Raw genomic sequence first — 27,583 nt, 5'->3', positions numbered from 1 at the left:
TTTTTCTCTGTATAACATGAGAATCCTCTGTGGTTATCAGTGTAGTTGTAGCTTGACACTGTGAGTGGAAAGGAGACTGAAGCACCAGCAGCAGCCACAGCTCCATGCAGGAGTTAGCCGAGCTAAAGAGAGGTGTCTAAAGTGGTCAGTTAGCAGCACGCTGTGCAGTGGTCTGCTCTTCCTCCTCCATGTCTCTCTCCCCCAATCTGTCCCAGGGGAGGGGGGAGTGAGAGGAGGAGCAGCAGAGCCTTATCCTAGTCTTGGTCTTCTCTTCACGGGACAGGGATGAATAATTCAGCATTGTTAGCTGTCTGCTGCTAACCCATCTACAATGAAACAGTCTTACTGCACATCAATGATTTAGTAGACACCCTGGTTCCCTCCCCCCTTTAGAGGGAATCATATGGAGCTGACAGAGACTCCTTCTCTTCACCAGCTCCCTCCACTACTTCCCTATAATTGGAAAGAGAAAAATCTGGAATGCTGTATCAGGGATCTGGCAGAGCGGTATAGGCATTTAAACAGCCATTCAGCAATGTCAACCTGCAGACGTGTGTCTGGGGAGTGCACCCACTAGTTAGCCCCGAAGAGGGGAGAGAATTTGGGACAAAAGACGTGACAGAGTTTTCAGCAGACACATTTCCTGAGTTGGAAAAGCTGTCTCTGTCTGCGGCCTATTAAACAGTGAAATACATATGTATCTGGAGTGGAAGAGCTCTCCGATTTGAGCGTCTTAGATGTGTCTGTAATAGGACCATCCTCGGTTCCCTGATTTGAACCCCTCTTAAAATCCCTTCCAGCCTCCTCTGCGTCTCCATCTCCGTTCTCTCCTTCCCTCGCTCCTCTCCTCCCCACTGCATCACACTAACTCTGCACCACGCTCACCTCTTCCCTTTTTCAACATCAGACGAGCAAATCAGCAGACAAGCGATAGTACAAGTTTTCCCAAGCTTTCAAGAATCACCACCATTTCATCACAGATAATCACAGTTAATAACCCTTCTCATTAAGGAGACGAGGATCACGGGTCATTAATATTGTTAATATCTCCTCTCCTTTTCTCCCATCACCGAGTGCCAGAGGGGCTGGAAACAAAAGGAGGACTAAAAAAGAGCTTAGCACGACAGTGATTAACCGATTGGGGTAGATGGACTGTGATGAATCAAAGTTATCTCTCAAATCTTAATAACTGGAATTAGCTGCTGATTAGATGAGCTTGGGCTACAGCGGAGAGCAGTAGGCATGTTCACTTCAAAGAATATGGCTCCCCGTGCCCTCCGCCACAGAGCAAAGAGAAACCCACCGAGGCAAAGGGAAACCAAAGAGAAGGATTACAAAGGGAGGAAGAACAGATCTGAGTAAAGGAAGAAAAGAGTTAGACAGTGTAAATGGTGCATTTTACCTGTTTGCTTCCCGGTATTAGGATCTTTCTATTTCTGTGTTTGCTCTCCCCCCTCTCTCTCTCTATCTCTCTCTACAGTAGGAGGTGTCAGTGTCTCAGTGACAGGGTCATAATGAGAGTGACACTGTCTCATTTGCATATGTTTGCCATTGTCACAGCGGTCAACGAATGTCATGTTGAGATTCCTGCATGTTTAAGCGCTGGCATTTGTCCCTTATGAGGCACTCTGGCCTCTTATCATAACCCTCAAAGAGAGACCACATCACAATGACACTCAGCTGCTTCCTAACCAAATGTTGGTGTCACTTCATCAGTGTTGAATTACAGTAGAAAAATACTAATTTGCCGGCTAAATTAGATCTAGTGTAGATCAGTGGATCGACACGGTACGAGAATTGATTCACATGTGTATGACCAGAATCAAAAGAATGTGCCTGATCAACTGTTCAATCATCAATTTTCATTTCAGATAGTTCTTTATCTCAGTGATCAATGGCAATTTCTAGAAATTGATGAGTCTTATCAATTTAGAACATGTGTAATAAAAGTATACCAATATCAATCTGTTCATGTAATTTGATACATGAGAAGGACGATTGAGAGGGGGAAAAGACTATCGTGTATCGGACTGAGATTTATTGTAGTACATTTGATCAGGTCAAAAGCAACGCCTGCGGGCTTAGTTGATTTAAAAAACGACACACAGCCCACATGTCTATTTAAATTCTGACAACAAGTCTGGAATAATTAGTCCCTGATGTAAATATCTGTTACACAACAAAAAGGCAACAACATTGAAAGAGGCAATTATCTGCTTTTATGGTGTGGGGAAAGCATGGCGGGTCTGATCATCTGTAAATGATAGTTGTTTTTAAAGAGCCTCTTGGTTTATTAGGAGCTTTTTAATGCGCCGTTCTCCAGCCCCAGACAGATCAGATCCATGCATGGCTGCTACGGCGGGCGGGTGGGTGGGTGGGTGAGGAGGAGACAGACAGGTTCATTACATGTCACAGGAGTTCAAAGTGATCCTCTGTCTGCTCTGTTTATTAAGTGGCGCTCCAGTCGTCTCTGAGGTATAGTAACACTTGCTAGTCGCAGCACAGCAGAAGCTAAGAGCAGTCCCATCTCGATCGGCACAGGCTGAGACTCGGAGTGTGGTGTTGTGCGGTGCGGCAGCAAAGTAATAAATAAATCAACAAGGGATAGAGGGAAATTAACTCTCCCTTTAATACCCTGTCCGAGGGTGAAGCCGCGTTCACATGCTAGTTGGAACTAGGAAACTCTGAAATTTCTGACTTGCTAACTGGTTGCAAGTTATACACGTGCTGCATTCAACCAGTTAGTAAGTTGGAAATTTCTGAGTTTCCTAGTTCCGACTAGCATGTGAACACGGCATGAATCACAAATAAGTGCTCCCAATAATTAGGAAAAATCATGTTAGAGGGATTGAAACATAAGTGAAAACGATTAAGGCTCTTGAAGAAAAAAAACACGGCGTGCAAAAAATCTCAATTCACTCCAGGGGGCCGAGTGTAGATGCAGTATTTATCTTCATGGATAGATTTTTCCACAAATGAGGTGGAAAAACTGAGAGATGAGAGTTGGCAAGAGAGGAAATATGAAGGGAAATAATAATGCCGTGCCTAGGCTATTTGGAATCCCAAACCTGCTGAAGAGTGGTGTGGAAGAACACTGGGGGTAGCTAGGGGGATGCAAAGGCTTTTCTCAGGTGCTTCAAATCTGCATTAAATTGGGCCGCTGCATCTCCACCTCTCCATGCTCTCTCCCCTCTCTCTCTCCCAAAGTTTCGCTGTAATTGGCAGACAATGAGGGGGAAAAGCGAGCCGGTGCGCCCGGAAATCTGCTTCATCACGAGAAACCCAACTGGAGGATTTGTTTGTTGTTGTTGTTTACCTCTGCCTCCGAGTTGGGCTTGTCTGACTCACCTTGAATGGGTGGCAGGTGGTTGTAATTAACAGGCTCTCCCTGGCTGGCTGCAGCCTCTGGTGAGATGCTAGCGCTGCTAACACTGCTAACGCTAACGGAGTGTTGGTGCACGATAATATGGCTTTGCCAAATTAAAATGGACCTAGCTAGACTCAAGCTTTATTTATGTGTGCCTGTTAAGACAAAACTAACGCCAGTTGCTTGATGTTCAAAATCATCCCAGGCCTGCCTCACTGGCCTGCCTGCCTTTTCTGCCTGTCTGTTTGTTGGAGTTCAATTAGCTGGGTGTCAGTAGCGGGGTTGAAAACAACAATGGGCTTTTATGCGCTGAAAGTCCTTGCTGTGTTTTGTTTGTGTTGCATGCTCTACGTTGGCCACTGTTGAGCTACGTGACACTCTCCGTTTGTCCCCACTCTGTTTTCTGCTGCAATGGCCCAATGGGATTTGTCACAAGTTGGCCTTCCTCTCAGTGAGGCAGTCATTAAAGTGAGATGAGTGCTTCTCTTCTCTATGTCTTGGAGCTGTGCTGTCGCTAGAAAACACTCCACACTCTTTCCCTTCCTCTCCTTTGGACTCACTGCACTGGATAAGTTCTGTAAACTTGAAACATTTTAAAGGGTTCCTGTCAACATGCTAGTTCAGTAACTAATTTAGGCTACAGAACACAAATATGTGCTGAATTACCCAGAAATGAAAATTTTCTCAATATTCACCTGGTATTCTTGTAGCTCAACATCTCAAATGGATCATCTAATATTGTAACAGGTCTAATGTTGGATCTGGTGACAGATTAACCTGTGTGGTAGAGACCTTTTAAGGTCTTCCAGTCCCTAACAAATGAGTCCGAGAGGCTGACTCGGTGTGTCTGAGTAAAAGCTATAAAGCTGCCCACTCAATCACACGTCCATAGCTGATATCATCAGTGGCTCCCATTTGAGTGATTTCCCCCTGGATTCAATGCAACACAATTAGTCGCCTACTGTCTTTAGCCTTAGCTTTGCCCTCTGACCTCCCATTCACAGTACAGGAACTGACACCACTCTGCTGATATGAGTTCTCCCCAGCTACTGTATGTGATCAGCCCATCTCTGCCTGGCCGACTCAGAGAGCAAGTCCCCAGCAGCTTTGCTGAAGAGGATCAGAGATTGTTGGCCACTGGCCAAGAGCTCTACCCATGGTATCCATGGAGATAGAATGGAGCTTCCATCATCAAAGGAGCTAACACCAGTTAGCAGTTACAGTAGCATCTCTCTCCACCTGTCTATTGCCCTGTGTTTCTCTCTAGACGATCAGGTCTGGAAGTCCAAGCCATTTGGGCCTGCCCAACCTCCTCGCCCCGTGCACCTTAGACAGTGCTGCCTAATGCTGACTGTAAAAACAAAAACTCTGCTACCAAAAGTGATTTCCTTAAGTAAGGGTTTCAATCCAATTTTACACTGGGAGAGTGCTTAAGATTAAAGAGAGTGTTTTTTATTGTGCTCTTCTGTAATAGGGGTGGAGCGGTAAAGGAGAGAGAGATGGAGAGAGAGAGAGGTGGGAGTAAGAGATAGCATGAGCGAGAGAAAGATAGGAGATCGATACAGGCTGGCCGTTTTGTCTGGATTCCTGTATTCCCCTTGGTCCTGTCGATGGAGGAGGGGTTTAGCTAACTCCCACCGCCTGGCCTTGTGCGGGGGCGCTGAATTACAACGGAGGGACCTGCTCGCCCATCGTTAACACGCCTGAAGGTGGACGAACGCTGCCTGCCGCCCGGGGCCTGATAACACCACACAAACGACCAGGAACAGTTTTTCTCCAGCCATAACTTAACGTCTCCCCCTCAGAGCCATGAGAGATGGGAGAGATGGGAACTGCGACCTGCGCCTGAGAGCTTTATGGTTTATATGGTGTTGGGGTTTTCATCAGGCACTGTGGATTATCATGATGATGCTAAGCCAGCACCAGCTAAAAGGGCGTGTGGTCGCAGAGGGACCAACGCTACTCCTGCTGATTTGCATGGGCCCTTTTTTCTCTCCGAGTTCATTTCTAGTTGAATAACTTGTTTGTCACATACATCAGAGAGAAGGGGAAGATCATACGAGAGCCAGTGTTACTTTGTGTTTCACTAATGAGCCCCGTTCTCTACTCACCCCCCATAGCCCCCCACTCCTTGCTTTTGGTTTGCTGCCCTTTGAAACAGTGCTGTGGTGCTGTATAGTGCAGTACAACACTTTGGTTGCTATGTCTCTCTCTACTCTCTCTCTCTCTCTCTCTCTCTCTCTCTCTCTCTCTCTCTCTCTCTCTCTCTCTCTCTCTCTCTCTCTCTCTCTCTCTCTCTCTCTCTCTCTCTCTCTCTCTCTCTCTCTCTCTCTCTCTCTCTCTCTCTCTCTCTCTCTCTCTCTCTCTCTCTCTCTCTCTCTCTCACTCTCGCTCTCGCTCTCCCTCCCAGCTTCAGGCTGTTACCCAGTGTTGTGTGTCACATGGCTCGTTTCAGTCCCATGCCCTTGTTTTATGCTTCAAGAACAATAGGCGTGACACAAATACACTGGTGCTCTGTGCCTCGCCATGTCTAACAGAATGCTTTAATGCAGCTTTGATCTCCCTTATGGTGTGAAAACTGTTTCTCATACATGCCTTATTGTCATCTGGACTCAAGCTTTCTCTCCAAATTGATTTGTTGATGTTAGACCACTATGTGAAAGGTCTCAGCTGCTGCTGTGCCATGAGAAGCTTCCGTTTTTTAGGTAGCTAACCACCCCCCTTCCTTGAAATGGGTGCTTAAAAGTTTAAAATTGCCGACATCAAGAGTCGCCTTGAATAAGGATGCCCTGCAATGCAAGTGGGTTATATAACACCATGACTAGAGGGAGAGGAGAAGTAGAGCACAGGGGGAGATATTTAAAAAGTTTCAGCACGAAGAGAGAGGGAAGAAAGAGACGGGGGGAACGAGAGGGGAGGTAAAGAGAGAGAGATGGAGGTAGGCAGGGTAGGTGAGGTCAGGGAGGAGTTAAGGGCGCAGGCCTTGAGACTGTGGCCTCTCTGGAAGCTGGTCAATCCTCCTCATCTCTCAAGGCTGAAGGGCCTCTCTTTTTTCATTTAGATAATGGAGGCATTTCCTTAATTGGCCAAGTGGTTTGGACTGTGGTTTGTTTGGCAACACATCAGTGTAGCATTTTTTCCAAAACATTTACAGCGCTGTGCTGCACGGCTCCAATCCCTCATTAAAGCACAGGCCTCCTCTCCTCTCCTCCAGCCCAACTAGTTACGGCTGTCTGTGGAAGCCTGCCTGCAACATGGAGGCCAAACAGCAATGCACACAAGTGAGAAAAAAGGAATAAAAAGCATTTATCTCTCCTCTCTCCATCCCTAGCCAGTTAAGGCTTGTAAAGGAAGAGACAGAAACTTCTCTATCTGTTTACTGTTATTGTTTTTCCCCTTACCCATAAGCCTCTTTGTCTTCTCTTATCGGAGGAGTTATGCGTTCAGCTCGTGTGATCTGTATCTTCAAATTTGATTGAGGATATTTGGTGGGAATGTGTTATTGGATTCTGGCGTTATTGTCTCACCTTTTTTAAAACACAATTGTGGGTTTTTTAATGTAAAGATCTGGTATCTGTTCCAGCAGGGCTCAATGTAGTGGAACAATAAGACATGCTCTCCTGTAGTCCTATCATTGCTCTGCTTAACAATGTGCACCAGCATGAGAGAAGGGGTTTGCAAAGTGCCTGCCACGTCTCTACCAACCATCTATCACTTAAGTCACTTAGGAGCACAGAGACAGAACAAGACAAGTAGGACAGAATGAGAGAGGGATATGAGTGAGGGAGGGGCTGAGAAAGAAGAGCCAAGGACAGGACAGATATATCAAGTAAGATGCAGGTAGTAGATGTTCAAAGAAGAAAAGTGGAACACAGAAAGGAATTGGCTGCTCCTATAACCGACCTGTCATTTGAATCAAAGGCTCTAATCAAAATTGTATCAATTAATTGATCTTTCCTCTTGCGCTTTGCCATGAGTGCAATTTAGTTTCCCCCTCGCTCCTGCCCCACCACCAGAGAACCATGCTCTACACCATAAACTATGTTAATTAATAATGATCAAGGAATCCTCTAATCTGGGGGGGAAATATGATATAATAGATATTTCCCTGAGATACTTAGTTTGCAGGACAACTCTTCATCTCCCCAGCTACTTCCAAAGCACTGGGGAAACCAGCATGGCTTTCATGCTGCGTTGTTCTCTAGTACTACTAACAACGTACTCCGCTGTTCTAACAATGTAACTTTAATCACGAGTGATGTGGAACAATTAATGTAACTCTGTCTTCTCCTCTTTGTCTTAACAGGGTAACCAAGAGGCCACCAACCCCCCAGAAGCCATGGCCCAGCCGTACACCCCTGCCCAGTACCCGCCTCCTCCACAGAATGGCATCCCGGCCGAGTTTGCAGCGCCCCACCCCCTCCCCACACAGGACTACACTGGGCAGAGCAGGGTGCCCGAGCACACCATGACCCTCTACACCCCCACACAGACGCACAGTGAGCCGCCCGGCACCGACAACAACACGCCCGCCATCACCGCCAACACGACTGTACCGGTCAGTACCGCTCAACAACACAATACACACCTGGCATTATCTTAAATTAGGTTGATGACCGGAGGTGTTTAAGGAACCTTCGCCTTAAGACAATTAACAGTAGGATTGTTAATAAAGGCTTGGAAGCAGGAAGACCGCAAGTGATGGAATATTACATTTTACGGTCATAAGGTTGTGCAACGGCTCGTTAGGTTAGGTAACGTTAACGTTAACGTTACACAACTACCCAGAGTGTTCAATGGTGCAGGAGTAGACTTTGATGTCAGAAAATACATAAAGATGTCAAAGCGTGGAGCTGATTCTGCGTGAGTTGGAGTTGATTGAACTTAATTGTAAACGCTGTGGCGAAATGAAAGTGCATTTTTGAGAAGCTCTCTGGAAAACGTGGAAACCTGAGGTGTTTTATTTATTTCCACCAATGAGATTCAACATTCTGTACACATTAATCATTTAGTCTCTGTGAAAGGGGTACAAGCCCTCCTCCTGATCCATTTGGTTTTGGAGTTAGTGGAAAGGATAGGAGGGAAAGATGCACTCTATGCCTGCAGGGGCCTGGGCAAGGCCAGCCAAAAAGCCCTGCCTAATTGGTCAAATTAGCTAATTAGCTGTAAATGTATATAAACCTCTGAGAATGTCCCTCAACATATTGCACTGCCTCCTGAGGAGCATCCGCTAAGCCAGGGTTATCCACAGACACTTTCTCAGAGTTAAATATGGGGAATTCAGCATACAGCTATTATTCCATAGTAAGATATGTCAAATTCAGCATACTACACAGCTATTTTACCATAGCAAAATATGTCAAATTCAGCATATTAAACAGCTATTTCTCCACAGTAAAATATGTTGAATTCAGCACATTACATCGCTATTTTTCCATGTGGTTAAAACATCTTGAAGTACGTGGTATTTTTTCAGAATTTGATATGTCAAATACAGAATATTACACAGATACTTTCCATAGTTAAATATATAAAATTCTACATATGACAGCTAGTTTTTGTCATAGTTCAATATGTTGAGATCAGCATATTCAGCAGCCTATACTTTGGACAAATAGGACAGAGCAAACACTATAGCAATGTGAGCCCACTAGGTAGGCTTTGACATGTGGTTTAAATGAAGTGAAAGTATACATAATATATTTCATATATAAAATATGCCATAACCTGGGATTCACCCTTTCTAGAGGTGGTCGAGGATCAGAGAGGAGGGTTTAGCGGAAGTCTGTTCTCCCTCTCTCTAACTCCTGATAAAAATAGAAAATCTGACTTCAGTCCAGCCTTTCTTCCTTTCCTCCCTCTCTTCCTCTCTTCCTCTCACATGAAAACACTCGCTGGGATAGGTCAGCTGGGGGTCAAGGCTGCCCCCCTGAGGGATTCAAGTCACCCATAAAAAAGATCATTAACAACTCAATTTTCCTAGCCATAGAAACACTGAAGCACCATGGATAATGGGTGGAAAAAGCAGCTGTGATGTCCAGGTACAGATACAGCAAGGCCATGTTTATAACTGTAGTATTGCTTTGTAATGAAATCATGTTTGATTTGAAGATGTGTGTGACTCCGTCGTCATGGCTGACTCTTAATGGCAGCTACGCAGATACACTGGAGTGTGTTCAGTGAGTAAGGAGAGACTTTGCAGGAGGTTCCACTCCCCTGCTCAGTACCCCGCCGTATCGCTGCCTCTCATTCCCCCACACCACTCACTCCTCCGCCTTCCGTGCTCTCGCCATTTTATATTTGATTTCATTTCATCTGTCCGCCCGATGTGAAGAAAGCCAAGTGACGTGGCCATGGAGAGATGAGAGGCGGCCCTGCTTTCCTTCACGGCTCCCTTCCTCTCTCTCACTATCTTTCTTCCTCTCCCTTTCCCTCCCCTTCTTTTCCCCACTCTCTCTTTCTCTCTACCCCTCTCTCTCTCCTTCTCTCTCCATCTCTCTCTGCCAGTGAGGAGAGAGGGATCAGATTAGTGGGCTGTAAACAGAGTGGCTGGCTAATCCCTGGGGCGGCTGGTGTAGGGGAGCGCTCCCCACCGCTGTGCCCCCCCCACCACCACTGCTGCTCCGTGCTGCGCTCCCCTGCTTTAATGACAGACCCAGCCTGTTTGCTTTGGGTGCCACAGAAGGGCGCGGGTGTCTTTGATTAGGACACCCTGCAGAAACACAGATTGGGGAGCAGATCAGCACTCACTGGGCTCCCACTCCTCAGTGCTTTACTCTGCCTGTCTCTGAAAACGTATAGACTTTTAAAGAGTCATGAAGAGAAGAGAATGAAATGTATGGATTCTGTGTGAATTCCCGGCAGAGGGTTGGCAGTGTGTGTTTAATGAGAGATCGCCTCTCTTCTCTGTCCTCATCTTTCCAGTCAGTCCTGCTCTACTCCAGGGAGGTGTTGTTGTCCAGACTCAGACCTCTGGGGCCTGCTCTGGGACTCCCATGTTCAAACGACACTCACATGAAAGAGGGTGACTTGAGGATAGAAAGAGGCAGCCAAACTTTCTCCAAATCCTCAGAGAGAGAGAGAATAGGACTGTAGAAGAGGGCTGCCAGCAAGTTCTGTTTAAAAAAAGCAGAGCTCGTTATCTAGCAAGCGCCATTCAAATAGTCAGAGGTTGGGTTTGGATTTCATGAGTAATCATTATTTTTATTCAGATAACAAATTAAGGCAGTGTCGTTTGGACTGCACTCAATTCCAGATTTCTCTAAGTCTGTGTCAGCTGCATGAGGACTATCCAAAGTGGATTCTGGGAGCTTGTGATAACACAGACACATGGGCTATACATATGCAGACACACATACAATTCAAGCACATGGAAGAGCACGCACACTCACTCAGACGATCTTTCTTAGAGAGATTTTGCGATTCGCAAGAGATTCTAGCAGCCTATGGCTCTCAGGGCCTAGATGATGAGTGTATATAGGACCCAGTTAAAGGGAATGTCTGTGTTATCTAAATGAATAGCAGGCCAGGGGGAGGGAGGGAGGAGGGGAGGGATGGATGGAGGAGGAGGGGCTCTACTCTACCTCTCTCTCACCCCCTGCTATTTCAGGTGACTGAAGAAGGGATGTGTTTGCAGTTTCTTTATAGAAGAGGAAACAAACAATGGAGGATTGGGTGGTGGGGGGGGGAATGAATTAAAGGAAGGCATTATAATTCTTGTGAGCGACGACTCGGTATCCCCCCCACTTAATCGGATGTAATCTACCTGCTTGGCAGCGTTCCAATCAGATAGTTTCAATTATGTGCTTGTAATACCACTGAGAGGAGGGGGGATGTGCTGAGCACAGCACTTTGCAAGTGATTTGCAAATAACGGCGAGGGAGTCTGTTAGAGGAATGAGTGAACAGGAAGCAGGGTGGGTGACTCGCCACCTGAGATGACAGCTACGCTTGGCGGGGGCGGTAGCGGCAGGCAGCGGGTGGCGGATGACGCCGGGGGTTGCATCATCCTCCCCCCAGCAGCCTCCCTCGCCATGACTGTGACAGCAGCCGCCGGGACGGTAAAGTGCCACTGAACGTGGTCTCCTATGGCAGGAGTATTAAACCGGGGATCCGAGGTATTGCAGGGGGTCCGTGGAAATATATATTTTTAAATTAAGTGGATTTTTCCCCCCAATGTTTTTATGAATATCGCTAGCAACAACAGAATAAATACATTTTAAATTACATACAAAAAGTAGAACAGATGAGAATATCACATTTCTAATGATGTCAACATTATTCTTCAACTCCTAATATTGAGCAAATTACACTCATCGGAGCCACTCATTGGAGTATCTGACATAGGCTTTGAAAAAGCACCCGCGAATAGGTTACCATTGTGGCAAGTGCCACTGACTGCTGGTAAGCTTTCTTGTCTTGGGCATTCATTTTTGCCAACACATGGCTAACCTTTGTTTAACCAGCTAAACAACTGCTCTTAGCGAAAATGTGTTTAGAGTTACCTTTTGTAGCTAATAGGCTATGTTAGAGTTTTTGATTTGATTTGATTTATTAGGATCCCCATTAGCCGACGCCAATTGCGACAGCTAGTCTTACTGGGGTCCGACAAATAAAGTTACATACATTTAAAAACAACATGTAGTGTGCGTGTGTGTGCATCTATCAGTACACATACATGTCAGTACATACACACAACAAGTTTACACACAAGAGTTTACACTTCCTCTTCCAATTATAATGTGGGGAGGTCAAAATAATGAAAAACTATCTACCAAATCTATTAATTTTAAATGTTGATAACTTTTCCTTGCCTTTATCATTACCCAGATGATAAGACAAGACGTGAAATTTATTTATTTCCTAGCGAATGATGGGGGTCCCTGGGTCGCCGGTTGCCTGGGAAAGGGTCCCTGGGCAAGAAAAGGTTGTAGACCCCTGTCCTATGGTAATACGCATGTCATTATTTTACACTGAAACCATCTCACCTTCTCTCAACCAGTCCGGATAGTGAGTCAGTCGTTGTGTAGTCTGGTAACATACGGTAAAGGTCGATAGTGTCATGTGTGACCGATGAAACAGATTGACCCGTGGTCTCTAATGCCTTGTCACCCTCCACAGTAGTCAGGCATCTGTCTGCCGTGTGTCACCCTGGGACCCAATATGGCTACTCAGGCTATTAACCTCTAGCACAGGAGGACATGGAACACTGAGGACCCCCTTCCTCCCTCCTCCCTTTTCACTCTGTCACCCACTACTCTACCAGCCTGATACTGGAGCTAGCTAGCCCAGCTCACCCCTCCACTACTCTACCAGCCTGATACTGGAGCTAGCTAGCTAGCCCAGCTCACCCCTCCACTACTCTACCAGCCTGATACTGGAGCTAGCTAGCCCAGCTCACCCCTCCACTACTCTACCAGCCTGATACTGGAGCTAGCTAGCTAGCCCAGCTCACCCCTCCACTACTCTACCAGCCTGATACTGGAGCTAGCTAGTCCAGCTCACCCCTCCACTACTCTACCAGCCTGATACTGGAGCTAGCTAGCTAGCCCAGCTCACTCCTCCACTACTCTACCAGCCTGATACTGGAGCTAGCTAGCTAGCTAGCCCAGCTCACCCCTCCACTACTCCACCAGCCTGATACTGGAGCTAGCTAGCTAGCCCAGCTCACCCCTCCACTACTCTACCAGCCTGATACTGGAGCTAGCTAGCGAGCCCAGCTCACCCCTCCACTACTCTACCAGCCTGATACTGGCGCTAGCTAGCTAGCCCAGCTCACCCCTCCACTACTCTACCAGCCAGATACTGGAGCTAGCTAGGCCAGCTCATCTCCACTACTCTACCAGCCTGATACTGGAGCTAGCTAGCCCAGCTCACCCCTCCACTACTCTACCAGCCTGATACTGGAGTTAGCTAGCTAACCCAGCTCACCCCTCCACTGGCTCCTGTGCCCTTCTCCACATGATAACCTCTGAACATCACTAAACATCACTGAACATCACTGAACACAGGACTTTCAGACCTGCCATCACCACCGTGCCCTACCTGGATGGCTGGAGGGGAGACTAAGTGGGACCTTGAATCAAACAACTGTCAGTGTTAACAATGTATGTCACCATCTCCGAATGGGCCATAAAAGCAAATAAATGAGGGCCATTACAGTGGAGATTGTGATTATGATAATGAGAATAATAAAGGCGATCATCATTACGATCATGATGATAATGATAATACTGTGATGATGAATTATAATGAATAAATCCCTAGCCCATTTCCTAAATGGCGGGAGATGTATCACCCAGGGGTCTGCAGCCACCCGACGGCCTTGGAGCAGGGTGCGGGTTGTTGGAGGGTGGAGAGATGTCTGTGTGTGTCCGTGTGTGTGTGTGTCTGTACGTGCATGTCTGTCTGCCTTTTTTGTTTCTAGATCTAAAGTTCCTCTCGTCCTTCACTATCTTATTTCCCCTTCTCTCTCTCGCTCTCTCTCTCTCTCTCTCTCTCTCTCTCTCTCTCTCTCTCTCTCTCTCTCTCTCTCTCTCTCTCTCTCTCTCTCTCTCTCTCTCTCTCTCACTCTCACTCTCACTCTCACTCTCACTCTCACTCTCACTCTCTCTCTCTCTCTCTCTCTCTCTCCATCTGTGTGGGTGTGTGTGCGTGTGTGTGTACTCGGGGGGTGTCTGTGTATGTGACTCCAGCCAGCCAGTGTAATATGGAGTGTTTGCCATTGCTCATGGAGCACATCGCTGGGGACCTTGGAGTTTACATATCATATTCAAACATATTCAACCCTCTCTCTCACTCTAAGCCAGGCCTCGCTCCTTATTGTACCCTCTCTCTCTCTAAACCAGGCCTCGCTCCTTATTGTACCCTCTCTCTCTCTAAACCAGGCCTCGCTCCTTATTGTACCCTCTCTCTCTCTAAACCAGGCCTCGCTCCTTATTGTACCCTCTCTCTCTCTAAACCAGGCCTCGCTCCTTATTGTACCCTCTCTCTCTCTAAACCAGGCCTCGCTCCTTATTGTACCCTCTCTCTCTCTAAACCAGGCCTCGCTCCTTATTGTACCCTCTCTCTCTCTAAACCAGGCCTCGCTCCTTATTGTACCCTCTCTCTCTCTAAACCAGGCCTCGCTCCTTATTGTACCCTCTCTCTCTCTAAACCAGGCCTCGCTCCTTATTGTACCCTCTCTCTCTCTAAACCAGGCCTCGCTCCTTATTGTACCATCTCTCTCTCTAAACCAGGCCTCGCTCCTTACTGTTCCCTCTCTCATTTTCTTTTTCTTTCTCTCTCTCTTTTTTCTCCCTCCTCTCATCGTTTTTTCATTTATTTCATAACACCAGAAGTGTCTGTAAGATGTCTGGGTTTTAATTTTGGTAAACACATTTAAATGATCCAATTTGTTGTTATGCAGACAGAGTTGGTCCCTAATGATCCTTCCATGGAGAGGATAAATGGTTCTGATGACCAGTTAAGTTTTTTACAGAAAACAAATCTTGTGAAACCCTCTTCCTCTAAAACTGGGTCGGTTTGAGTAAACAAGCCAGCAGCCGTGTTGAAATTCATCACTCTTGTCTGAGGGAGAAACAAGTCGGATTTGTCATAGACATCAGACATGTCATTTATATCACAATGTCAGCATTGCATTCGTATAATGATGGAGACAACAACGTAGGAGCTCTGGGCCTCTGCACTCCTACGGCACTGAGCAAACACCACCAATAATGTGTCTCAAGTCTAGATGTGTCAGAAGCGCTAGGATATATATCCATGCCTTTCTGTCAAACCCCTCAATCTTTCTTTCCTGTGGCTCCAGAAGCTAAGTGCAAGAGATTAATAAGCAGATTTGTAATGCATGACCTCAGGTTTTAAACCATAACTCATCAGCTGTTTATCGTATTCTGCTTCTCGCAGGATTTAAAAATAGCTAAGTTAGTTAGCCGGTCCCCCTCTGTCTCTCTTCCCCCTCAACATGTGACCCGAAGGTACAGTAGTAGGAACTAATGAGCTGCTTGTGTCTTTCTGCTGTTTGTTTCGCTCTGGCAGACAGATGACGTGACGCAATCAGAGGTCTCCCTGCAGCTCCAGCTGCAGCTTTCGGACTCCTCGGAGAAGCAGCAGCCCAAGAGGTTACACGTCTCCAACATCCCCTTCCGCTTCCGCGACCCCGACCTGCGGCAAATGTTTGGGGTGAGATCCCTTCCCTCTCCCTAGACTCACTGGGAGAAACCATTCTTTACCCACCCACGCATGTCATGGTACCTGCCTGGAGTGTGTATTGTCTCTCTCTCTCTCTCTCTCTAGAAAGTCCAGACACACATTCATCCTGATCCCTGAACAGGTGTACTCTCTTTTCCCTGGAAGTGTAACTTCTCTGTCTCGCATTTCACACCAGTCCTAAAAATTAACACAACAAAAAAAGTATAGAATTATAATGGATCCGAATCGGGAGCATTGCCCAAAAATATAATTTGAATGTTGCACGCTAATTTAGGTCATTATAAGCTACAGGCGTTAATTTTCATCATTATGGAGACGACGTCAAACTGATGATATTAATTACAGGAGAGCCCTGGATACGGCGTAATAAATTACTGGACAACACGGCTGCTCTCTCCCCTTCTCCCTCTCCCTCTCCCTCTCCCTCTCCCTCTCCCTCTCTCTCTCTCTCTCTCTCTCTCTCTCTCTCTCTCTCTCTCTCTCTCTCTCTCTCTCTCGCTCTCTCTCTCTCTCTCTCTCTCTCTCTCTCTCTCTCTCTCTCTCTTTCTCTCTCTCTCTCACTCTCTCCTTCCTGTGCTGTCTGATTGTTGGGTTTATTGTTTCCAGCTCTGGAGCAGGTCCTGTGGAATCCAAATTGCCTCAGTAATTAGCTCGGAGGCTTTGTGTGCCCGGCCGACGTGTGTGCAGTGGCCCTCCAAGCAGCCCTCCCCTCCCTAACTTTCCGGGCAGTCGATGGCTGGGTCCTGGGATTGATGGTTGTGGGCAGAGCCTGTTGCTGGTTGGGAGAGGAGATAGCATGTCTGTGCTGTATTAACGTGCCCGCTCAGCTCCGGCTCCACCCCTGGACATGGCCTCCACAATGACTCTGTGTGTGTGTGATCAGTGGTGTGCAGCCCCATCCCTCTGGCTCTAATGGCTGTCCTGCCGCCAGGGGCTCAATACACCATTACCGTTACACATGAGCAGAGCCTGCAGACATACAGGCAGGCAGAGGAAAGCGAAAGGGAAAGGTAACGGTGAGATGGTGCATGTGCCAATGGTGGAGCAGTGGAACCCAGCGCAGCGCAGCCGAACCGAGTGCTGCTGCCAAGCCCCCAGGAGCTCCATCTGCTCCCACACGGTGTGAAGAGCCCCTCTCTCTAGCTTTCCAGTGACTTGCACGCTTAGCATGGACCCTCCATCAGCCACCAGCAGAGAGCTAACACAGACGCTAGCTAGCCCCTAAACAAGGAGGGAGGGTCTGAGAGTTACCCTACCCCTCCATAGGGGTTAAGGGTGCAAAGGATGACCCTCTGAGTCACTAATGAGGCGCAGAATGAAAGCCTCATTAAGGCGACTGCTGCGGACCTTAATCAGTGATTAGAAAAGTGTGATATTTGAGAGAGCGGGCGATTAGAGGAGTGAAAGGAAAACACTCAAAGCTAGCGCTAGCTCGGGTAGCGCAGCACACCATGCTGTGCTGCTTGAGGGCGTCCTCCTCCTTCTGCTCCTGGGTTCTTTAACAGTACTCCTTCTCGGCTGCTTGACAAGGGCATTCAATGAAGAAACATCTCTGGGCAATCAGACCTCTGGCCCCCATGCTTTCACACTGAGCTCCAGTCTATCTCACCAGCCCCTACTCTGCTACTCCCAGACAGTAGCAACACTCTACACTACTACACCATGCTGTATTATGTTAATGATAGCTAGCCTCCTCACAGCATTCAAGTGTTGTAGCCTATCAGAAGCAGGGATACATACGGTACCCTATCCGTGGTTGATAGCTCTGCATTCCAGTTGATCACAGTGTAGAAATGCATTTGCATCTCAGATAGGAAGTGGAGCGAACGAGCGAGGCCTCATAAAAAAGAGTTCACGAGATACAAATATTAACTAGCGCCTATGATTTTTCTAATTTCCTTATTGATATGTTGATTGTTTACTATGGCTGATCTGGGGGTGAGGAAGGAGGTGACGTCAGTCCCCCAGCTCTGTCTCTGTCTCCTGAGACCCCTCCGATTGATGCCATTGTTTATTGGCGGTGGTGCTGATGCAGCTGTTTGCGCTGAGCTGGGGCTGAGCTGGGGCGTGGAGGGGTGTAGGGAGGGAGGATAGTGTGGGAGCGGAGTGGCTGAGATCCCCGGTGCCATGTGGGAAAGATGACTTCCCCAGAAACTAATTAATCGACGCCACAAGCCCATTACTCTTGGTTAAAACAATTAGCATCTGCACATTGCATGGGGAAGCATTGTCATCTCATGCAAAGAGGGGCACCACGCTGGGATGTAAATGCCTCTGTGTGTGATGGAGCCGGGTGCGGTAATGCGCTACCATTGGAATCAATGGAGCTGAGCGCCATACGAGGCAGATGTGGAGAGGTGGCCTATGTAGAATTGCAATCCCAGATGAACAAGATGTACTTGAGTTTGTGGCCCGTTGCCTGTTGGGAAGGTCATAAATAACTCTGACTTTTTTTCTCAGGCGTTGTGGGGGTCAGCACTTGACCCTTGGGGATGAAGGATGTCATATGTGTTTTGCCAGCCCATAAACCCTGCTTCTCCACCAGACCCACTCCCTTCATCACTCTCCTCACTCTCCTATGGCCGGAGCAGGCAGATAATAGCCGGTTCTTCCTAACCCCTATTAGTGGCTCAGTCAAAATGATCCATCCATTCCCATTGAGCGCCAACCACATGGAAGGCCTATTTCTTCCCTGTTGTGCCCAAATGAAGGCGATGCGGACCGCTTGACAGGGTAATTACTTTTAATGAAATAATACGGCCATTGTAGACAGCAATTAAAAGTGGCTCTCACTCCACTCATTAGGGGGAACTTACGATTGGCTTTCATTCCTCTGTTTTCTAATGATCCGAAGTCGAGCCTGTTAAATCGAAAGGCTTGAGCATGTTAACCCCTTGGGACCATCCCTCGAGTCCTGTTCACTGGGAAAACAACACACACTCCACCAACAAAGAGCGAGAAAAGGAGAGGAGGCGAAAGAGAGAGAAAATGGCAGGAACCTGTGTAGATAGAAAGAAAGCCACCTGTTTGTTGGGCAGGCAGAAGCCCTGCTGGTCTATCTCTTCATGTCAAAGCCCAGTTTCAGGGATTTGAGAAAATGAGTTTTCCTCAGGAGCTGCTTCACATCACAACCTTACAAACAACCACCTTGCCATATGTTGATGTAGCTTTTCTCTGTGTGAAATATCTTCTGTTACTCTAACTCTACTGTGTTTACAATATTTGTTTTAACAGTTGTTTACATCATTGATTTCATGAAATAGAAATAACACAGATAACACAGTACCTTAATTTTGCATAAAAAATATATATAATTTGATAAGCTCACAATATATATTTGACATCATTGCATAACAATTGTAACATTAAAGGCAAGGCAACAATAACCATTTTCTGACTCTTTTCATAACTTCATCTCTCCTCTCTTGTCTCCTTTCTCACCGCAGCAATTTGGAAAGATTCTAGATGTGGAGATTATCTTTAATGAGCGAGGATCCAAAGTAAGTGAACTAGAACCCCAGCTGCTTCATTACCATGTACTTCTTCTGTTTAGTAATGATGGCATTAGTGCCGTGTGTACATTGGCTCAGACTAGTGCTCTCTAAGCCTGGTCCTGGAGAGCTGGAGAGCTGCGTTCAGGCATTCACTCCTCTCTCTGCTGCCTCTTTGGTTGTTGTTCTAGCTTTGTGCTCAGTTGGGGAATCATTACCCCTGTCAATCAATCAATCTGTGATTGAGCTGTTTCAAAATGCACTTAATCCAGTACTGTAGCTCTCCGGACCAGGAATACAGACCTCTAGTTTTGAGAGTCTAATAGTCAACCCAGATCAAATATCAAGTGCTTTAGCAAAAATAGAACCATCACCGCCAAAACTGGCTCAGTGTCTATACATGTACAGTAGCTCTATACCATGTCCTATATAACATCCTCTGGTGTAAACTGCCCAGTGCTAGTCATCCACTGTTTATTTAAGCATCTGTGCCAAGCTCCAGAGCATTCCATTCATAAATTAGACAGCCTCCTCTAGCTGGGTGTTCAACCATGAATGGGATCGATTCCCACTCCCACCTGGTAGTTTGGGGTCTGTGTAAGGTATGCACCCAGCCCCCATCTGGTAACCTATACTCTGCTCCAACTCAGCCCCCACAGCCAGACAAGATTGAGCACCGGATAAAGCTGCCTCCTCCGCCGTAAGAAGCATTTATTGTTTGTGCCCTACAAAGCCATTACCCATGATGCCTCTCTCCTGCACCCTGCGCGCTATATAATGAACCTAGCAGGCCATTAATAAACAATCTATTTTCTATGAAGCTTTGGCAATTTGCATTCAATATGTTTGTCTCCTTTGAAAAATGGTGGCTCCACTCTCCCTCCGTGTAAGCTAATTATTTGTGCATGATAAAAAAAAAGATAGAGGGGCCAACCATAGTCAGGCGAAATGTCCAAAGGATTAATTTTGCCCTCAATTCCTTTTTGAAATTATTTCTTTATCTCTCTCTCCCCAAGGACAGCTACCGTGTTATTTATGCTCGGAATAGGAGCTCGCAGATCCTTTGTATGCATACAAGATCACAATGCTCTCCATCTCTCACATGTATTATATATCTTCAAGCAATTATCAGCCTGGCCGTGGCTCCCTCTCCCTCCCATCCCTCTATATGTATATATAGAAACTAAAGGACTGGGACTTGTTGGGCCAGCATATCTTAAGGCTGGTGATGGATCTCAGGCCTAGTCTCCCACTCCCCATAACTCAAGCTGGTGACAAAGGCCTCAGGGGAGGGGGCACGTGGGGGTGGAGGATGGGGGATGGGGAGGAGGGTATTTTGGTGTGCGTTTAAAGGAGATATCCCCATTGTAAAGCCAGTGTTTTTTCTTCCACCTCCTTAGAGGTAGCATGTGATTTATTAATGTACAGATGTTGTTGGTGATATGTATAGCTACCTTTATTACCAACCAATACCTTGATAGTATGGTAAATGCCCCCATCAGATTTTAGACACAGCTAATACAATGATGAATGCTAATATAATGATATGTCTAAGAAAAAGAGCCAACATATGGCTTAATTTAATTGCTACAGAGCATACTTTGGCTATTGTAATGGATTATAAATGGTTGATGATCAAATTAAACTAAATTGCTTGAAGAATTTATGAATATTCCTTCCTTGCTCAACTTCATCTAATTCCAGTGGAGGTTGGGGGTTGTTTTTCCTAAGGATACTGTTGAAGTCTTCACAATAATGATTAGACTATAATGTTGTGTAACAGAGTGTAATGCCTGCGATGCTCAGTGACATTCTCCAGAGGTGGTTTGTGGTGTTTAATTGGGTAAAACAGGCAGGTTTGTTAGTGTTGGTGTGTCTGTGTGTGAGGCTGTGTTATCGTTACCTCTCCTTGGATCTCTCTGTTTGCTGCTCCTGACGTCTCGCTAACAACCACAGAATTAATAACACTGCTTATATACAACTCTACTTCCTGCTGCTCACCTAGTCCTGTCTTCTCTCTCTTCTTCTCCTTCTCTCCTTCCCCCTCTCTCCTTCCTCTCTGTGTGTCCTTAATCCCCCTCCTACCCTATCTTTTACCCATCCTGTCTACCTTCCTGTCCCTGTCTGTCTTACTGGCCTGGTGACACACGTGGCTCTCTCTTAGGGCTTTGGGTTTGTAACTTTTGAAACGAGCACAGATGCCGACCGTGCACGGGAGAAACTAAACGGTACAATCGTAGAGGGACGCAAAATAGAGGTGCTTTTCCTTATTTCCTGTTTCCTTTCTTCTTCTTCTTCTTCTTCTTCTACCTCCTGCCTGCTGACCTCTCCCTTGCCCCTGCTCTCACCTTTGTCCCACAAGAGAACTGCATATAAGCATGTGCCCGCTGTGTGTGTGTGTGTGTCGTGTGTGTGTGTGCGTGTGTGTGTGTGTGCGTGCATGCATAATGGTATGTGTCGGAAGCACTCAGTGGAACCAGAGATCCATACATGTCAAGATGGACGTGCCAGTTGTCCATCATTATGACTGGAGAGGGAATGCATGCTCTCATCATCCCATAAGGACCTCACTGTCACATCTGGATAAAGAAGACCTACCTACCTACCAACACACCCTGTTGACATCAATTGGTCTTGCCTGTTTTTTTTGTTTTGTTTACTTTTCATGTTGGTCTTGTTTACTATAAATTAAGGTCACTATTCAGTCATTCCCATCAGGTCAAAATGGAGGGAATCTAAGTGGTATGTCTTTTTGTTTTTCTTTTGAATACGTTTGTTTATCCAACCAATTACCTGTGTTGCTTTTGGCTTTTTCTCTTTCATATCCGTAGATAATTGGTGCATGCTTTCCCACTTGCTACAGTAATAGAATCATCTCAAAAGAAAATGTAAATGATGAATACATTCATGTAAAGGTGATTCAAGGCCATTGTCTCCTCTGGCTAATTGAACCTCTCCAGTCCTGTGAACTTCTATGGTCATTTGCATAATTCAGACTGAATTTGTGTGGTATTTCTCTGCCAGTCATTTGGCCTGCCTTTTGGATGGGTATTTTATAACTATGGCACCATTTTGTTTTTGGGGGGAACAGGTGAACAATGCAACAGCAAGAGTGATGACAAACAAAAAAGTGGCCAACCCGTACACAAATGGTAAGATCTGCCTCTTGTCTAAGCTACAACTTTGTTCAGATACTGTAGATGAAGGACAATATTCACGAGTTTGGGGTTCTCTTACTTTGTTTAACCCTGCTTAACCCATACACACTCTCCTCTCTCTCTATCTCTCTCTCTCTTCTCTCAATCTCTCTCTCTCTGTGTCTCTCTATCTCTCTCCCCATAGGCTGGAAGCTGAACCCTGTGGTGGGAGCTGTCTATGGTCCTGAACTGTATGCCGGTAGGAGATCCTTCTCTACTCCACTCCTCTAGTCTAGCACCACTCTAGCTAATAATAATAATAATAATAATAATAGCTCTACTACACTCTAGCAGTGCTTCTATCACACAGACCCAATCCACGTCTACCCACTGGTTTTATTAGAACCTGGCTCAGTCTCAACCTGCTTCCAACACAAAATTCTCTGTAAATCAAAGTGGATCTGGAATAGAACTGTGGGCCAGATAAGAAGTGGATGATCCAAGCCTCACAGAGAGAGTGGAGGCAGCCTGAGCAATTGTTTGTGGGGTGTGCACTGTAAAGCCGAAAAAATGATTTTAAGACCAAGCCGCCCCAGCAACTGTTATCAGATTGGGGAGGCTGCTGCCGTGGATGGATTTGCCAAGTGCACCAGATTGACTTTTACAGACCTAACCAAATAAGGGAGATTGAGTGAGCGATATTTTTGGCACCTTCCATGTCGAAGGCTGGTATTCCTCATGGTCAGGGTAATGGAGGAATGAGACAAGCTCAGTGGGGTTTTCCCTATCTCTCTCCCTGCCACTTTTATTGCTGTATGTTATATGAACCCTTTGCATTTTAATGAGGGGGAAATGGTACTATTTCATTTGGAAGAAGTGCTGAGCACATCGCACCACTTTAACGGCTTTCCTTTCTGCTCATTAGACTAAAATCTGTTCATTCCCCGGACAGCTTTACGGCGAACCTCTAAATAACTGTCCATGACAGAAAGCAGTCATCTATCATTTTCATTTCATCTCCAGACCCTCTCACCCTCCTCCTCAACCCCCTTACCCTCCCCCCAACACTCCCCCGGTTCCAACAACACCATCTTCCCTTGACAACTACACCCCCCCCCCCCCCACACACACACACACACACACCACCATCCCTTTCCCAATACACACACACAAACACACTCCTCATGAAATACTCAGATGCATTCAAAATCATGCAGATCCCATACAAATGAATACACACCAAGATATGTTTATATATTCACAACACTCACATTTTTTCATTTATAGATTCACACATTCCTATACACACATATTCTGACCTATGCAGCACACATGCACATACACACACACACAAACACACACACACACAAACACACACACACAGATAAACACACACACAAACACACTAGCCCAAATCATGTAATAAATCAGAGGGAGTGTGGTCCACCATTCAAGGCAGGGGAAGCGGGGGGCGATGGTGATTTATTGGCTGCTAATTTCTCAAGTCGTCTTGACATGGCGCTGAAGTTTGCCAAGCCTAAACGACAACATATGCTTGCCAGCTGGGGACATGGGAAACATAAATAAGAGATACATTTCTGTAACAAAAAGCCCTAACTGGGAGCCAACAGGTCTGCCTTTAAACAACAGCTGACCCCGAAAGAAGAAACACATTTTAGTGGTTCCATCCATGGAGGTATTCTTGAATAATCATGGCTACATTTAATATACTTTGGGTGGGAGTGAAATGGGATGTAAAGGTGATTAATCACTGTTTATCAGTCCTCATTTCTGTGCAGGAGATCAGTGAAATTGGGAGCAATAAATCGTGGTGTGGTGACAGCGCACTCCGTCTCCATTCGTCCTGGCGCTACAGGTTTATTGTCCTCAAAACCCATTCAGGAGAATGACGGATGAGAGCTTCACGCAGGCTCCCTGCTCTTAACCTCTTGCAGGGTACACTGGCTCCTCCTACTGATAGGAGGCTGCGTGGCGGTGACTGGGGTAGTGGCGGCGCCAGCCCCAGCCCTGTAGTGTGTACCCCCAGACCCGTGTCCTCTGCTGCCTCCTGCCTCCTCTCCCACTGCAACCCAAGCCTTCCCTGGAGCCCTCCGTAAGGGGGCTGTGGAGGGGGTCCTGTGAACAGCAGGCGCATTGGGTTCCCACTCAAATGGACTGGGGGGATAGGGGGTGGGGGGGGGGTAGAGGGTGAGAGATATTAGGGCAGAGACAGATAGCATTGTCTAGTATGGGGGATATTTTGTTGTATTTTCGTCTAAATACATCTCCAGGGAGGAATGTATATTACTATGAAAATATGAATATTATGTAATACCTCAACTCATGAATGATGGTAGGTTGTATTTCAATGGTGTATTTCCTAGTCTTTTCTATAGCATGGTGTGTCAATTTCAGCACATTTGACAGCTACCAAGTCGCTCTGCCTGCCTACACTAACTGAACCAGGGAATCCATTTCAAACAAGCACTGTACGAGTCAGAGAGCCACTTCTTCTCTCTGCTACTAATTCATAAGGGGATAGAAGGAGATGAGTAGAGCTCCTGATGTTTTCACTTCCAAAGGTGAAGTTTGGTGTGGACCGTCTGAAAGCCACCAGCTGAGTAAATGACAGAATAGAAAGGCTAATTGTCATATTAATATATCTGGACAGATCCTCTCATTGTTGAGGGGATAATTAAGCTCCAGTGACTTGAATAGATTAAGCTGTTTTGGGTCCCCAGTGCTTGGATTAAGTGCTCATTCCACTGACTTATTTGAGCAGGAAGCATTAAAGAGATCAACATTGTGAAAAAAAATGTCAAGGCTGGCTTTGACCCAATCATTTGCACAGAGCAGGATTAGGAGAGGTTAGGTCCGACTGGCTGGCTGGCTGTGTAAAGGTATTGAGCTCCCTCAGCTTGACACGTATGACATATGAGGTGCGGTGTGACCCTGCCGCCCTCCAGCACATTACTCCGATTTTCCCCCAGCCATCCATCCTCTCTCTCTCAGAAAGGTGTTTGACTTTGGTGGCTAGACCAGGTTTGTGCTCCCATACGCCGCTGTAGCTGTTGTTGCTTTGCATGGGTTTACCAAAGTGTGACAACAACTTTTGATTTATGGGTTATTATTGAAGCAGTGTAGCCTATCGCCAACTCCTTATGAGTTTACATTCACTATATCATATATCATAGCACGCAGATTGCAAACAACCCCCCCCCCCCCCCCCCCCCCACCCACCCTAAAGAAGGAAATAGAAGATTTGGAGCCCTAAAAATGCTAGCGATTTGTACAAGGGAGAAAAAAATAACTCCTGAAAATATCAAAGAGGATTGTTTTTGCCCTTTAGCAACTGAGCTTATATGTCAGACTCTCCAAAAAGAGACTAATTTAAATGTCAAGGTCAGCATTATAAATCACCAAAGCAAAAGGGCCACCTTGTGAGTCTTACCAGTTTATTGCTGCTGGTTCGGCAGCAAACAAAGTGCCCTGGCTGCTCGGGAGGAAATAGGGGGCGTTTCCCGCCCAAATGAGATACAGGAGTTGAATATGTGTGGAGCCCCTAATGGAGGGAGATGTTAATGGCGTCAGACATTAAACCTGGCTGTCCGTGTTTTTAAAACCACCACTAATCTGTCTCCCTGTCAGCAGGGTTGCTGGTGTGTACTGTTCATTAGGACGCTTCCCAATCCCATCCACCTGCAGGGTTAACACTACATTACATTACATACAGCCAGCCGTAATGGCCATTGTCCCCCAGGCTAAATCCTATACCGGTCTATAGGAGTGGTTCTACAGTGAGGGAAAAAAGTATTTGATCCCCTGCTGATTTTGTACGTTTGCCCACTGACAAAGAAATGATCAGTCTATAATTTTAATGGTAGGTTTATTTGAACAGTGAGAGACAGAATAACAACAACAAAATCCAGAAAACTGCATGTCAAAAATGTTATAAATTGATTTGCATTTTAATGAGGGAAATAAGTATTTGACCCCTCTGCAAAACATGACTTAGTACTTGGTGGCAAAACCCTTGTTGGCAATCACAGAGGTCAGACGTTTTTTGTAGTTGGCCACCAGGTTTGCACACATCTCAGGAGGGATTTTGTCCCACTCCTCTTTGCAGATCTTCTCCAAGTCATTAAGGTTTTGAGGCTGACGTTTGGCAACTCGAACCTTCAGCTTCCTCCACAGATTTTCTATGGGATTAAGGTCTGGAGACTGGCTAGGCCACTCCAGGACCTTAATGTGCTTCTTCTTGAGCCACTCCTTTGTTGCCTTGGCTGTGTGTTTTGGGTCATTGTCATGCTGGAATACCCATCCACGACCCATTTTCAATGCCCTGGCTGAGGGAAGGAGGTTCTCACCCAAGATTTGACGGTACATGGCCCTGTCCATCGTCCCTTTGATGCGGTGAAGTTGTCCTGTCCCCTTAGCAGAAAAACACCCCCAAAGCATAATGTTTCCACCTCCATGTTTGACGGTGGGGATGGTGTTCTTGGGTCATAGGCAGCATTCCTCCTCCTCCAAACACTGCGAGTTGAGTTGATGCCAAAGAGCTCCATTTTGGTCTCATCTGACCACAACACTTTCACCCAGTTCTCCTCTGAATCATTCAGATGTTCATTGGCAAACTTCAGACGGGCATGTATATGTGCTTTCTTGAGCAGGGGGACCTTGCGGGCGCTGCAGGATTTCAGTCCTTCATGGCGTAGTGTGTTACCAATTGTTTTCTTGGTGACTATGGTCCCAGCTGCCTTGAGATCATTGACAAGATCCTCCCGTGTAGTTCTGGGCTGATTCCTCACCATTCTCATGATCATTGCAACTCCACGAGGTGAGATCTTGCTTGGAGCCCCAGGCCGAGGGAGATTGACAGGTCTTTTGTGTTTCTTCCATTTGCGAATAATCGCACCAACTGTTGTCACCTTCTCACCAAGCTGCTTGGCGATGGTCTTGTAGCCCATTCCAGTCGTATTTCCCTCATTAAAATGCAATCAATTCATAAAAAATTTTGACATGCGTTTTTCTGGATTTTGTTGTTGTTATTCTGTCTCTCACTGTTCAAATAAACCTACCATTAAAATTATAGACTCATCATTTCTTTGTCAGTGGGCAAACATATAAAATCAGCAGGGGATCAAATACTTTTTTCCCTCACTGTATACGAGGTATCATATAACTCCATTGCAGACTTACTGTAAAATCACTACGTGTGATTCCACTGTGTTTAGTGTCCATTGGAAGAGGAGAGGAGAGGGGGATTCTGGGGCGAGAGCAGGAGGAACCTTAACACAGGGCCAGGTTAATCATGTTGAGACAGAGAGAGAGAGAGGGGGGAGGTGTTGTATTTTTGCCAGGTTAATCATGGCGAGA

At 46.3% G+C, this 27,583-nt stretch overlaps 1 pseudogene across 1 annotated transcript in view; it reads left to right on the top strand.

The window, feature by feature from the left end:
- LOC311103395 (RNA binding protein fox-1 homolog 3-like) overlaps positions 1-27,583 on the top strand; it is a 187,296-nt pseudogene that overhangs the window by 148,227 nt on the left and 11,486 nt on the right. The window contains exons 3-8 of the transcript in view: positions 7,674-7,925; positions 15,406-15,549; positions 19,026-19,079; positions 21,235-21,327; positions 22,162-22,222; positions 22,413-22,466. The product of the transcript in view is annotated as an RNA binding protein fox-1 homolog 3-like (transcript). The remainder of the gene's footprint in view (positions 1-7,673; positions 7,926-15,405; positions 15,550-19,025; positions 19,080-21,234; positions 21,328-22,161; positions 22,223-22,412; positions 22,467-27,583) is intronic.

Source organism: Coregonus lavaretus, assembly GCF_964263955.1.
Source record: "Coregonus lavaretus genome assembly, chromosome: 28".
Taxonomy (NCBI): domain Eukaryota; kingdom Metazoa; phylum Chordata; class Actinopteri; order Salmoniformes; family Salmonidae; genus Coregonus; species Coregonus lavaretus.
The sequence above is the reverse complement of the archived record's forward strand: the minus strand, read 5'-3'. Positions and strand labels throughout refer to the sequence as shown.